Source organism: Pinus tabuliformis, chromosome Q (assembly GCF_031772625.1).
Source record: "Pinus tabuliformis cultivar Carrire ecotype Pingquan chromosome Q, CPIR1, whole genome shotgun sequence".
NCBI lineage: Eukaryota > Viridiplantae > Streptophyta > Pinopsida > Pinales > Pinaceae > Pinus > Pinus tabuliformis.
This window is the reverse complement of record NC_142296.1, coordinates 1,245,486,637-1,245,499,208: the sequence shown is the minus strand read 5'-3', so window position 1 is coordinate 1,245,499,208 and position 12,572 is coordinate 1,245,486,637. Positions and strand designations below refer to the sequence as shown.

General features: G+C 37.4%; 1 long non-coding RNA gene across 1 annotated transcript; it reads left to right on the top strand.

The window, feature by feature from the left end:
- Positions 1-325: 325 nt before the first annotated feature.
- Positions 326-1,785, top strand: LOC149224327 (uncharacterized). The gene is made up of 5 exons (XR_016249057.1): positions 326-558; positions 840-948; positions 1,065-1,144; positions 1,284-1,319; positions 1,468-1,785. It is a non-coding gene; the product is annotated as an uncharacterized LOC149224327 (long non-coding RNA).
- Positions 1,786-12,572: the final 10,787 nt, after the last annotated feature.

The following is a 12,572-nucleotide window of genomic DNA, read 5'->3' as shown; positions in this document are numbered from 1 at the left end:
CCAAGTCCCATAATTTGAATTTGACGCTATTCCAAAACTTATGTTCCGTGGTTATGGGATGCACATATTTTTTGTTATATGAAGGCTGGTAGAAATGTTATATACCTAGGGATAGTACCAAGATGGATTATATGTATATTTTCTCGCCGATTATAAGTTTTTATAAGAACTATGGGTATAACAGTTGGTTACTGTATTTCATGACTCTCATGGTACATCTTTCCCTGTCGAGTTGTAATGTGGCAACATCAGAAGCCATCTATTCCTTTGTCAAATGATTACCATGTGCCCCGTGATATAGTCCTCATTCGATGGTAGATGAGAGTGGTTTTTCAATCTGATGGCTGGAACCTTCCTCAGGATTGATCCCCAACCCTAATTTGGATTGAAGACTTATTCCATCCATTTCCCCTTTTCCATTTGCAACACTTCATTGCGACAGGTATGAGGGTCCTTCCAATTTGGGGAAAAATTCATGGTGCTCCAGAATAGGTCTTCTGATGACAACCACTCTACGACGACATCGATAGTTACCCTACTTGTAACATTTACCTTCAGGTAATGTTGAACACTGGTTTTTCTTTTATATAGTATGCTTCCTTCTAGTTTGGATGGAGTCAATATCTTAAATGATTTTATACCCACACACATGATCGATCCGTATTATTGTTTTTCTCAATTTCATTACGTTTTAGGGTTCAGAGTGCAACCTATTTCCAACCCTGGTGGAATTTTCATTATCATACAAGACATCTTGAATCTCACAACTCTAATTTCCTAATGTTTCACTGTTATTCGAGGGTTTGTCAATACTTAACATGTCAGTGTACCTTCTACAGGTATTCCATTAAGAATTGGTTTTTTATTTCTCTGCTTTACAGTCACTTGTGTGAATTTGAATATACGGCAACAACATCTAGAGCCCTCTTTCCTCATTCATTTTGTTAGGTAAAATTTTGGTGCTCTTTTCTTTTAATTATTGGTCTTTGTGTTGTTTGCCTTCAAAATTATTTCTCATTGGAATTTACTGAGTAGCATGGGTTTGATTTGCACTTAATTCATAGAAAAAAGGGTTTGGAAACTTCCGACCTCGTGAAGTGCCTTCAGAGGGAATTCAACAAGAATTTGGGACCTTCCCTGCCTAGTAATGCATCTCTCTCCTTTATGTTGCTCTGTTTCTTTTTCTTCCTGAATATTTCCGTCACATCTGAAGTTTATATATTGGGTTTAAGCATGCCAAGATTAAATTGACCCCATTTTTTGTTTTGTCTTTTGTTTCTCAGGCTCCAAATGGATTTATTTATCCTCGCTTCCTACAGGTAAGAAGATATATATTTATACATTTTTTTCTATTCACAATGATAATACTCAATTTTTCTCATTTTCCACATTTGAGCTAGTCTGTGATGATTTTGTCTCTTTTTTTTTTCTTCTTCTTTCTAAAATTTCTATTATTATTTCTTCCAGGTACGCTTATGACACGATAACCATGCCATCAAGAGGATTTGTGTATTCCCTTCCTTACTTGTTGGGAATAATTTTCTTCCTCTTCCTTTCAGGTCGACAAATTCATGGCTTGGGATTCCTTCTTTATTCCCTATGGTGTCTGTGTCACCTTCTTCACTTCTAATTTATGTAAAAATTTACATATATTTATTTTAGTTTTTTCTGGGCATGGCTATGGTCATGGCTCATAGGATAATGTCTTGGAAATTCAAGGATAGATATTTGCACCATGTGTCTAGCCTTAGACTTTTTATCAATGTATCTTAAGGAACCGTTTTATTGTGACATATAAGAATTTTTGGGAAACAATGTTTGATTTATATATTTACATAATAATTCAACCAAGTCTATATGATGATGGTTTAGTCCTTATGGGTACTAACTCTTTCTATTTAGCAAGATCTGTCTTGGTTATCAAAATTTGACTGCAATTCTCTTATGAATGAAAAGTTGTTTGGTTTGTCTCACACATGTTATAATATCCCTCCATTTTTGTAATATTGTTTTCATTCAGAATGAATTATGTTAGTAAGATTGGTGGAAAGGCCATGAGGTACATTAGAATAATTATGTAAATAAATATTTTTATAGAAATGAATGGAATTTAAATACTCGAGAATGACACACTTGGAATAAAGATTCTTGCCAAAGGAAGAAAAAAATCCCATTGATAAATGAGATTGGGCTACTTCTTTCATGATAAGCATTCTGGATGAAATTCTAGATAAGCCTAATGGATGGGACAAAAAAATCCACTAGGTTGGTTAGCTCGGGAAAAATGCTAAGCTTGGATGGGAGATAAAATTGAACTTTTAAGAGAAAAGACTAGGGAAGTGGTTGTGGAGAGCCACAAAAGTGGGATGCTGCTAAGAGAAAAATCTATCATGAAATAAAGGCATAAAATACCAAGGAAGGGATTAAACAAAGGTTGTTAGATACCCTAGCAAGATTATCTCAGCCTGTGGGTGAATTGGAGGAACTTAGCTCATAGTTGGGTCGAAAGCACAAGTAGCCAATTCTAAAGTGAATTTATAACTGCATATCTAGTTAGAACTTCTATGGTTTATTTATTTATCTGTGATTTATCACCTTATTGTTATATTCTCTAAGTCTCTGTTTAATATTAGATTATCTATTATATTATTTTAATCTATTAGAAGCAGGTAGAGGATCTATAGAAATTAAATTCTTACTTTTACTTTCATGACATGCATAATTGATAGAAATCTATAGTAGTTAAAAATATCGATACAAGATTTAAAGGAAATAATAACTAGATTCACAGTTAAGAGAAAAAGGAATATGAGAATGTATTATTTCATTTATTAGAGTCTGCATGTCTTGTGGAATGCTATAGCTTTCCAGTTCTTTGGAAATATTAATATTGTTAATTTGGTCTGAATGCCTTTATTATAGATCTATTTCTAGAACTAGAAAGTATGTTTATTTAAGAGGACAAAGTACGCTATATCGAAGAACTAGATAAGAAGATTAGAGTTATGTTATAGTGAAAGCTAAATTAATAGATCTAAGACATATATAGAATTAGGCTACAGTGTAAGCTAATTCAGAAGACCTAGAACATATATGGTGATTAGAGTGCACAAATAATTTGATGTACATTAATGGTTTAGAACAAAAACAAAAAGAAAGTGTCCCACTTCAAATGTATTAGTGATTGTAGGCAAGTCTGGAGAAGGAGTAAGGGAAAGGATCTTAACTAGTAAAGTTGAATTATGTCATAGCAGAAATAAGTAATTAAGTAATGACATTTAGCATATCTAGACCTTTATAGGTAGGAAAATTAAATACTTGTTAGGAACAAGAAAATAAATTGTGATCTTAAAATAGTACTGTTAGGACCTCGTATTGTCTCTTTTTGACCATACATTTTGTTATGATGTCATCCTTTTTCAACTTATATTTAAAGTCCTTGTTACTGTTTTAACCCAATTATTCCAAAGGTACACAATATTTCTTCTCATCACTATATGTTTAATTATTTTACATATAATTACGCTATCTTCATTGTTGATCATTGAATTGATAGTTGCTGAACGGTTAAAGAACGATGTGCAGTCCACGTTGCTGAAACTTCCTGGAGATTGCAAGATTACTTCTACAGTTGCTGAAACAGTAGGAACGATGCACAAATCTCTTGATTGAATAGTTGTGATTTGCGGCCTAGATTTGACAGCAACAGAAGAAGATCATCGAAGGAGCTGCTACACTGGATGTAATGATCATGATTTAAAGACAGTATTATTGTAACACCATTTTGTTGATGGGAAAACTGACTTCCCTATTTTTGTATAAAGGGTTAAAATAGGACTTACAATGTAATCTATTGTAATAGATGTCTCCTCTTTAAAAAGAGGAGACATCTGCATTAGAGGGGATGAACAGATTGCAGAAAAAGGGCTTAGTTGAAGGAACAGAAATGGAATCCCTTTTTCTGTAACATGACATATTGATAGATGAATAAAATCTTGTTTTGAACATTTCTTTCTAGTTCTTGTCTCCTGGGGAATCTTGTGAGAAGGAGAGGGCCCACTTTTATCACAAGATTCACCCACTATATTTCTGCAGTGTGTTAAGTGTGTCTTTTATCCATGCCTTGTTAACAGTACTGTTTTCTGAATATTGTTTCCACATTATTGCTGAAACTCTGTTTTCTTTCCAATTGATTGCTGCACTATTTAGTTTATCCACAGTTCATTCATGAGTGTTTCATTGGAAATTGAGTTTATAGAGTGAGTTGGTAATGTGGTGATCAGAAACAGGTGCTGAAGATTCCCATTCTCGAAATAGGGTCCTCTTCTCTGTTACAGCATATCTAGTGCTTTCCTGTGGAGATTGATTCTTTTTCATTAGATTACTTCTTCAATGAATTTAAGCCTTCTTTGGTAGTTGTCTGCAATAGATTGTTTTTGCTGTAACTCAGAGTGGAGCTTCAGTTTGCTTAAGCAAGGTGTGATTAGTTCTTACTACAACTCTCATTACTTTTGAGATTAAGTATATATAGTACGCAATTGCCTTTGAAATAAACAGACTTCCCTGGGTTGAGAATTTATGTAGCACTTGGTTGTTTGAATTATTAAGAAATTAAAGTGACCAACATTTTGGCACTATTGCTGGGGAAGGCAATCATAGATTTTAAAAGCACTAATGATTTTCCTTTAGATATGCAGGATGCATGAGAGGATGCAAGAAAACAAATCCTACAGGTGGCAGGGGCAAAGGAAGAGGAGGAAGAAAAACTTTTATTGATGAGATTATTTCAAAAGCTGAGACTTCTCAGAGGCCAAGCTCTAGAAGGCAACAGACTTAGCACTCTCTCCAAACGGACTATGAAATAGAGGAAGTAGTGGGACCTGAGAGGGTTGAAGAGATAGTAGAACATACTGAGGAACCAGTGGAGGACATTGAAGAACCAATATAAAATATTGAAGTTGAGGAACCTGTCTAGGACATTGAGAGTCCAATAGAAAGCGCTAAAGACCGGGTAAGTGCAACAGGGGAACAACCAATGGATGGAAACAATGAAGGAATCTTTGGTGGAGGACGTGGAGGAGGAGAAGGAAGAGGTGAGAACTCTCTCTCCACCTTGGAATTCCCTATTGGGGAACTTCCCAGAGGAGCAACTCCTATGAAGAACATCCCACTCTCAGCCTTACCCAACTTCCATGGTTTATCCTCTGAAGACCCTGATGAGTTTCTTTTCGAGTTTGATATATTGTGTAGAAGTTATGATTATGTTACTAATGCTCAAAAATTGAAGTTATTTCCAGCAACATTAAAAGGAAATGCACTGAGATGGTTTATGAGCTTGGGAGGTCATGTGATCACAACATGGGATCAGATGAAGGAGAAGTTTCTGGCCAAATACCAAGACTATTGCCGGACGAGAGAGAAAAGGGAGGAATTATTCAAGATGGTTCAGAAGGAGGATGAAAATCTGGAGGACTTTGTGGAAAGACTCTAGTATAATCTACAGAGATCCAAGCACCCCGATGTAAGTAAAGATATTCTCAAAATAATATTATTGAAAGGGGTAAGGGATGAATATTTAGATATGTTAAATATGCTTGGTAGAGGGGATATATCTAAAGAATCGTATGATGAAATTGTCAACCTCTGCAAGAGATGTTCAAGAGGGGCTGCAAATAGATCAAAAAGTAGGGACAATACATATTCAAGAGTCCAAAAATCAGCCAGTGGGGGAGCAATGAGAGCTGAAATAGGTAATCTACTTGAAGAATTTAAAACTAAAATGTTAAGCTCTTTTGCTTCATAGATTGATACCTTGCAGGTTAAGAGGAAATAGGCAGAGGCATAAGTTGCTCTGGCTATCTTCTGTCCTAAATGCAGAGAAGAACATCCAATAAGGGAATGCGCATTGGACAAGGTACCAATTTGCACCATTTGTGAGAAGGACCATGAAACTCAAAAATGCCCTTCTTTACCAAGGATAAAAGCAGCGTTGCAACCAACTGAGGAGGAAGTTGAAGCAGTTTATTTGCTGACGTAGAGGAGGAAATGGCAACCACGAGGACAAGGTACGAACTCCAGCATGCCATTTAATCGTTGGAATAATTATTCTTCTTTTAATCAAGCGAACTACCCACCCTTCAACCAAATGCAATACCCACCCTTCAACCAAATGCAATACCCACCCTTTAATCAAATGAATTTCCCACCCATGCAACAAACAAACCCTCCCTTTATAGACCCTGCAATGTGGACTCCTTGGCCTCCACAACAATCTTATTTTAATCAATGGAACCCAAACTGGAGAGCTCAACAAATTCCGTTCCCAAACCAATTTCCTCATTTTCAGCAACAACTCTGTCTCCCATCAGGTGCTCCACCAAATAATCAGACAATGAGACCCTAGCTGCCTATACAACCGAACCCTAACCCTAATAATAATAAAGCTGTGCAAGTCATCGATATTCAGAACCTGCGTACATCTCTGGTGCAGTGTAATGATTTTCATTTACGATCCGGGAGAGTAGTTGAGCCGATTATTAATGATATTACCTCTTCTAACTCTCACAAAGAAGAGACAGAAAATAATAATTTACCTAATAAGGGTGCTGAAACAGTTAAACCACCCTCTAATAAAGTTGTTGAAATAGCAGAGCCACCGTTCCCTGAGCGTCTAGCCCTTACGAAGACACCTGAGCCGCCTGTTTTTAATCTTCTAGGGGAATTGCAAAATCTTTACGTTAAAATTCCACTTTTACAAGCACTCAGGGATGCACTGATTTATGCCAGAACTGTCAGAGACATTTGCATCAAGAAACCTGGCAGGAAAGCTAAAGACCCCCTTATAGTTCATGTGATGGGTGATCTAGCTACTTTAATGTCGGGGAAGACTCCTCTTGTAAAATATGGTGATCCAGGCCATCCTATGGTCACGGTATAGGTTGGAAAAACTATCGTTTTGTGAGTTCTGGTAGACTTAGGTGCTACTATAAATATTATGACCCGTGAAACTGCATAATTGTTACAACTGAAAAATGTAATCAGAGAAACACCAACCATCCTAGAATTAGCTGACCGTTCCACAATCAAACCAGAGGGGGTTATTGAAGACCTGTTCATTTCAGTTGAATCCTGGAATTACTCAGCTGACTTTGTGATATTGCAGACTAAAACAAAGTTGGGGGGACATCCTCTGATTTTGGAGAGACCCTCGCTGGCTACAGCAGATGCCTTTATCAGCTGTAGATCGGGATCAATGACAATTTCTAATGAATTTGAAACCATGCAGCTTACTCTTTACCCTCATGCCACACCTATGATTAACAATGATGATTCTGTATGGTTAGACTATGAGGATAATGACACTCAACCCATTTTGACCATTGGACAAGATTTAACTCTTAAAGACACTACAGAATATGAAGTAATTAGTAATTTTATTCCTGAACCTTCATTACTCACTTCTGAAACATATAATCAGTTAACTGAAATTTTGGAACCTGAAACTTAGGAAAATCTTAAATCTGAAAATTTACCTCAAACATCAACTGTTATCTCCTCTAAAAGCATTACAGTAGAAATCGAACTTGGCAAAACATTGAACATAAACCCCAATTTATTAGATGCTGAAACACAACAACCAATGACGTTACTTCGTGAGAACAAGGAAGCATTCTCATGGGACTACACAGACATGAAGGGGATCTCTCCTGAATTATGTACTCATCGTATTTATATTAAGGAGGGGTGCCAACTAGTCTGTCAACCCAAGCGGCGAATGAATCCCAATTTGAGGGAAATTGTTAAGGAAGAACTTCAAAAATTGCTTAATGCAGGGTTTATATACCCCATATCTGACATTGAATGGGTTTCTCCATTGGTGATAGTACCTAAGAAAAATGGGAAATGGAGAGTACCTTTCAAATGTTTTTCCTGTGGAATTTGAAATTAAAACCTTAAGAACTGCTTTAGCTGTTAACCTTGATTTGACTGATGCACAGATAGCTAGGTTGCAACAGCTTCAGGAATTGGATGAAAAGAGGTTGGATGCCATGCATCAAACAACTATGGTTCAACAACAAAGAGCCAGGTGGCATGGTAAAACTATTAAGCATAAGAAGTTCCAAAAAGGTAATTGGGCTCTATTGTATGATTCCTGGTTTGAAACTTTTCAAGGAAAATTGCGAACAAGGTGGCTGGGACCTTACGAGATAGATACTGTTTTTCCCAGTGGAATAGTAAGGCTGCTAACAATTGATGATTCTAGAACACCATTGTTAGTGAATGGGTATCAACTTCGTCTGTACCAGAAACCAATTTCTAGAGAGGATTTTAAGGCCACTTCCATGGCAGATTCACACTATATCTTTTTGGGGGAGCCTGCTACCCCTCATTGCATTTAATCTCTGCATTATATGTTTCTTTATTAGATTAGATTTCTTAACTAATAATCCCTGTCAAGGGTTGCAATGTTACATTTTATTATTTTGCAGGTCTTAGATTGCGAAGTTGTTTGAAAAGAACAATTGTATTGCAAGAAGGATCAAGTTTCATTTTGGGAAGCATTCTCATCTCACCTCAATTCATAGCTCATTCCCCCACATTACCTCTTAGAAAAACTTTCCTATTTTGTTTTACAGCAACATCTCTCTTTATTTTTCCCGTTGCTGAAACACCAACTTTTTCTATTTTTCCCATTGCTGAAACACTGCATTTTTCCATCTCGCCCTAAAACACCATTTTTTTCTTTTTTTCCCATAATTGAAACAATAATTCCTCTCAAAAAGAATGGATACATATTACTCCCCATTGTGAGAATCATCTATTGATCCTTATAACTTTGATCTTTCACTACCTCCTCCTATGTTTATAAAAGCCTTTCATATAAATACCCTCATATTACAAAACCCTTTTTCATAACCATTGGTGATCTATTAACGATGACATTATATTTTCAGAATATCAATCGAAGGTAAACATGAGGTATGTGTTTTTATGTGTAAATATTAAACTATAGTTAATGAGAAGATTATGACATGATTACCGCAATCGCTGTGCATGCAAACTTATCATTTTAGCCACAGTTGGGGGGGGGGGGGGGAATACCAAAATTTTGTAATCATTTCACGATATGCCAATCACAGTCATTTTTTTTATCACGATCATGTCTCGTCACCCCATCTTTGTCTTACTATGTCACGACCTCATTTCCGAAACTTACTCTATTTCGGGTGCGGTAACTCAGCTCTGTACTATGCATTTTACTGAAGCAAGTAACTATGGGAGGCAACACTATTCGAAATGAACCCAGCTCAACAGCTCTATTGGAATTGCACCCAGAAGTATATCAAATTTTTCAGCAGGCAGGCTGGGTAGATTATTTTCGAAGGCTCCAAGGATTTGATCCTCAGCAAGTCCTTGAATTTTCACGCAATTTACGGGAAGGTTACTCTACTATTCAAGGAGTCTGAATTCTAGTAACAGAGGATGATATAGCATAGGTTTCAGGTTTACCAGCCGATGGCATTTGATGGTTCAGTCATAAACACATCATTTTTAACGTGTAGCAGGACTTCCTTCTACCAGGCGAGCATGTCGAGCCTAAAGGCAGGGGTGTTGCACTTCATTCATTACCACTTCCATGGCCGATGGTTGTTGAGTTTGTAAAGCATTATCTCACCTGCGAAGGACGTTACCAGGTAGTTTATCAACATTATTTTGTGTTGTTAAATCATTTAAGACATGGTCGTCTGCTAAATATGCCATACTATATGCTTGGGTGTCTGAAGAATATGTCACATTATTCCATGAATGCGAAGTACCGACTCCTTTCCCTCACTCACCATCGTCTTGTTCAGCTTCTAATTCAGAGGGGATTTTCTCAAGAGAATCCCCCTCTCGTTAACAACCCACCCCCGGAACCCCATGAAGATGCTGAAATTCCTCAAGCAACAGCCAAAAATTCTCAAGAAACTGCTGAAATTTCTCAAACAGTAGCCGAAACTCCCCAATTAGATGCTGAAAATCCTCAACAGACCCCTGGAATCCCTCAGCAAATTGAAAATCCTTCTACACATCAACCATGGAGCGTCTTTGATTCCCCGCCACCCATAGCAGTTAATCTAATTGATCCCTCCATTGCATCAACCCCACTCTATAATTTAGCTAAATCATCCACTCCCACTTTCCATATCCCTAGTGATGATTCATATGAAAATATTCCCATTGCTAAGCTAAAAAGGAAAAGGCAAGAAAATGATGTGCCCTTACCAAAAAGATGAACAAGGGCCTCAATTAAAGAAGCTATCACTTTTGATGACCCACCTACCTTAGAGAAAGCTACTCATAAAAGAAAAACCACTGTCCTTCCTGCCTTTTTACCTCGAAGATGAATGAGGACGTCTTCTGAAGCAGCAACTAAAACCACTACCCTAAATTCCCCACCCATTATCCTAAAACCCCATACCACACCACAGTTCCAAGGGCCTGAATCTTTACCTACCTCACCCTCGGGTACTGAAATGCAAAATGCACAGGATTTTGTGAAATCATTCCTTTCAGAGAACGTAGCTGTCACACAAGAACCAACTACTAATTCAACATCTACTCCACAAGAACCAGCTGCTGATCCATCAAAAGTGGATACCCAAGATGATATACAGCACGTAGCTGTCCCACAAGAACCAACTATTGACTCAGCAAGTGCTACATAAGAACCAGCTGTTGATGTCCATAAAATAGACGACCTAGATGTAGATGCCCCACAAGAACTAGCTACTGACTCAGGAGTTGCCACACAAGAACCACTTGCTGATGTCCATGAAACAGATGACCAGGATGTAGTTGCTCCAACTACTGACTCGGTAGTTGCCACACAAGAACCACCTGCTGATGTCCATAAATTTAATGATCAAAATGTAGCTGCCCCACAAAAACCAACTACTAACTCAGCAAGTGTTACACAAGAACCACCTGTTGACAAACAAAATATAGATAATTAGGAACCAGTTACGCAGTCAGTAGCTACCACACAAGAACCATTTGCTGATATGAAAAATTTGGATGCACAGGATGATATAGCTGTTACAAAACTAGCTGATGATTCAACAGTTGTCACACAAAAACTACCTGTTGAGGCTGCAAACAATGAAGCTGCTACCTAACAACAACCCTTCGATCCACCGGAATCAGCTACTGAGATTGGAACTACTACACAAATCCCAGTCACCTTGGCTTCCCTTTTACAAGAAAACAAGTTTCTGAAATTAGAGCTCGAGGTTTATAAGAAGGAACTAATAGTGGCAAGGGAAGCCTATGAAAGAGAGCTTAATCTATATACTTTAGCTCATGCAACATCTGTAGCCGAGAAAAGTGCAGAGAAAGATCAATATAATGAATAAATGTGCAGCCAATGTGGTAATATTTATCATCAAGCTGGTTATAAGATAGTCGAAGTCCCATTGCCTGGAGCCACTCCTGCATCGACTCCTATTATAGTTAAAAAGGGATGCCTTACTGTTACATAAGAACCAGCAGGGCCTTCAAAGATTTTTGAAAAAGAAGTAAAACCACAAGTATCTCGGCCTACTCCGGTTGTTAAAACTCAAAGTCATACATCAAGGCCTACAAAGACCGTGTTTACACAGACAGAACATCAGCATTCAAAGAATGTCTTCACTCAGACCACAAGCACTCAAGCACAAATGGATATATGGAAGAAGGAATATGTTATGTCATAGGAAAGGATCTTGCAGGAACATAAATATCATGGAAAAATCATATATATGCAAATTGGGAAGTGTTGGAACAGTCTTGTGCACAAAACAAGGAAAATAAACAGTTGAAAACTAAATTGTCTTTCATGTTTGATCTGGTTCAAAGACTACTGGCCACCAGGAAACCATCCTTTAATTATTATATGTTTCTTGTAGAGCACCTAGCGTTCTTCCAATTAAATGAAATCAGAGATAGATGATCTCATGAGGTATCTACACCTCAACAATTTATCAAAACATTCACAGAGGCATCATTCAGTGAACAAAATTTTCTCTGTGAACTATACGTCCATAATGAAGCCATGCCTGAGGATAGAAAGCTTACTCTGATTCCTTTGGCTGGGGACATTCAGATTAGAGCCTTTGTCTCTTTCCTGGCCAATCAGCTCACGTGGAAAAATGCCTTCCTTTCAACAAAACACAATGAAGATAATTGCCTTCTGTGGATTCGATCCGAACCACAAAATGCTGTTGTTTTTGTTGCTGAACATCATCGATTTTTAAGGGAACCAGGAATGACCGAGCATCTCAGAGAATTATAGGCAATAGTATTAAAATATTTCCAACATTATGTCAAAGCGAAGGGAGCTCTTGCCTTACAGACAAACAATCTATTTTGGGAACACTGCCCTAAGGAGAGAAAGGAATATCATCCCTTTAACCCTATTAATCTTCAAACACCAATTTCATAGCTACCTAATTATGTCAAATGCATTCAATAGTGTGCTTGAAAGTCGTTGGGATATCATTTTCACTTCCCTCTTCTATGGTTGCCAGTACAACAATATAAGGCTTATTTCA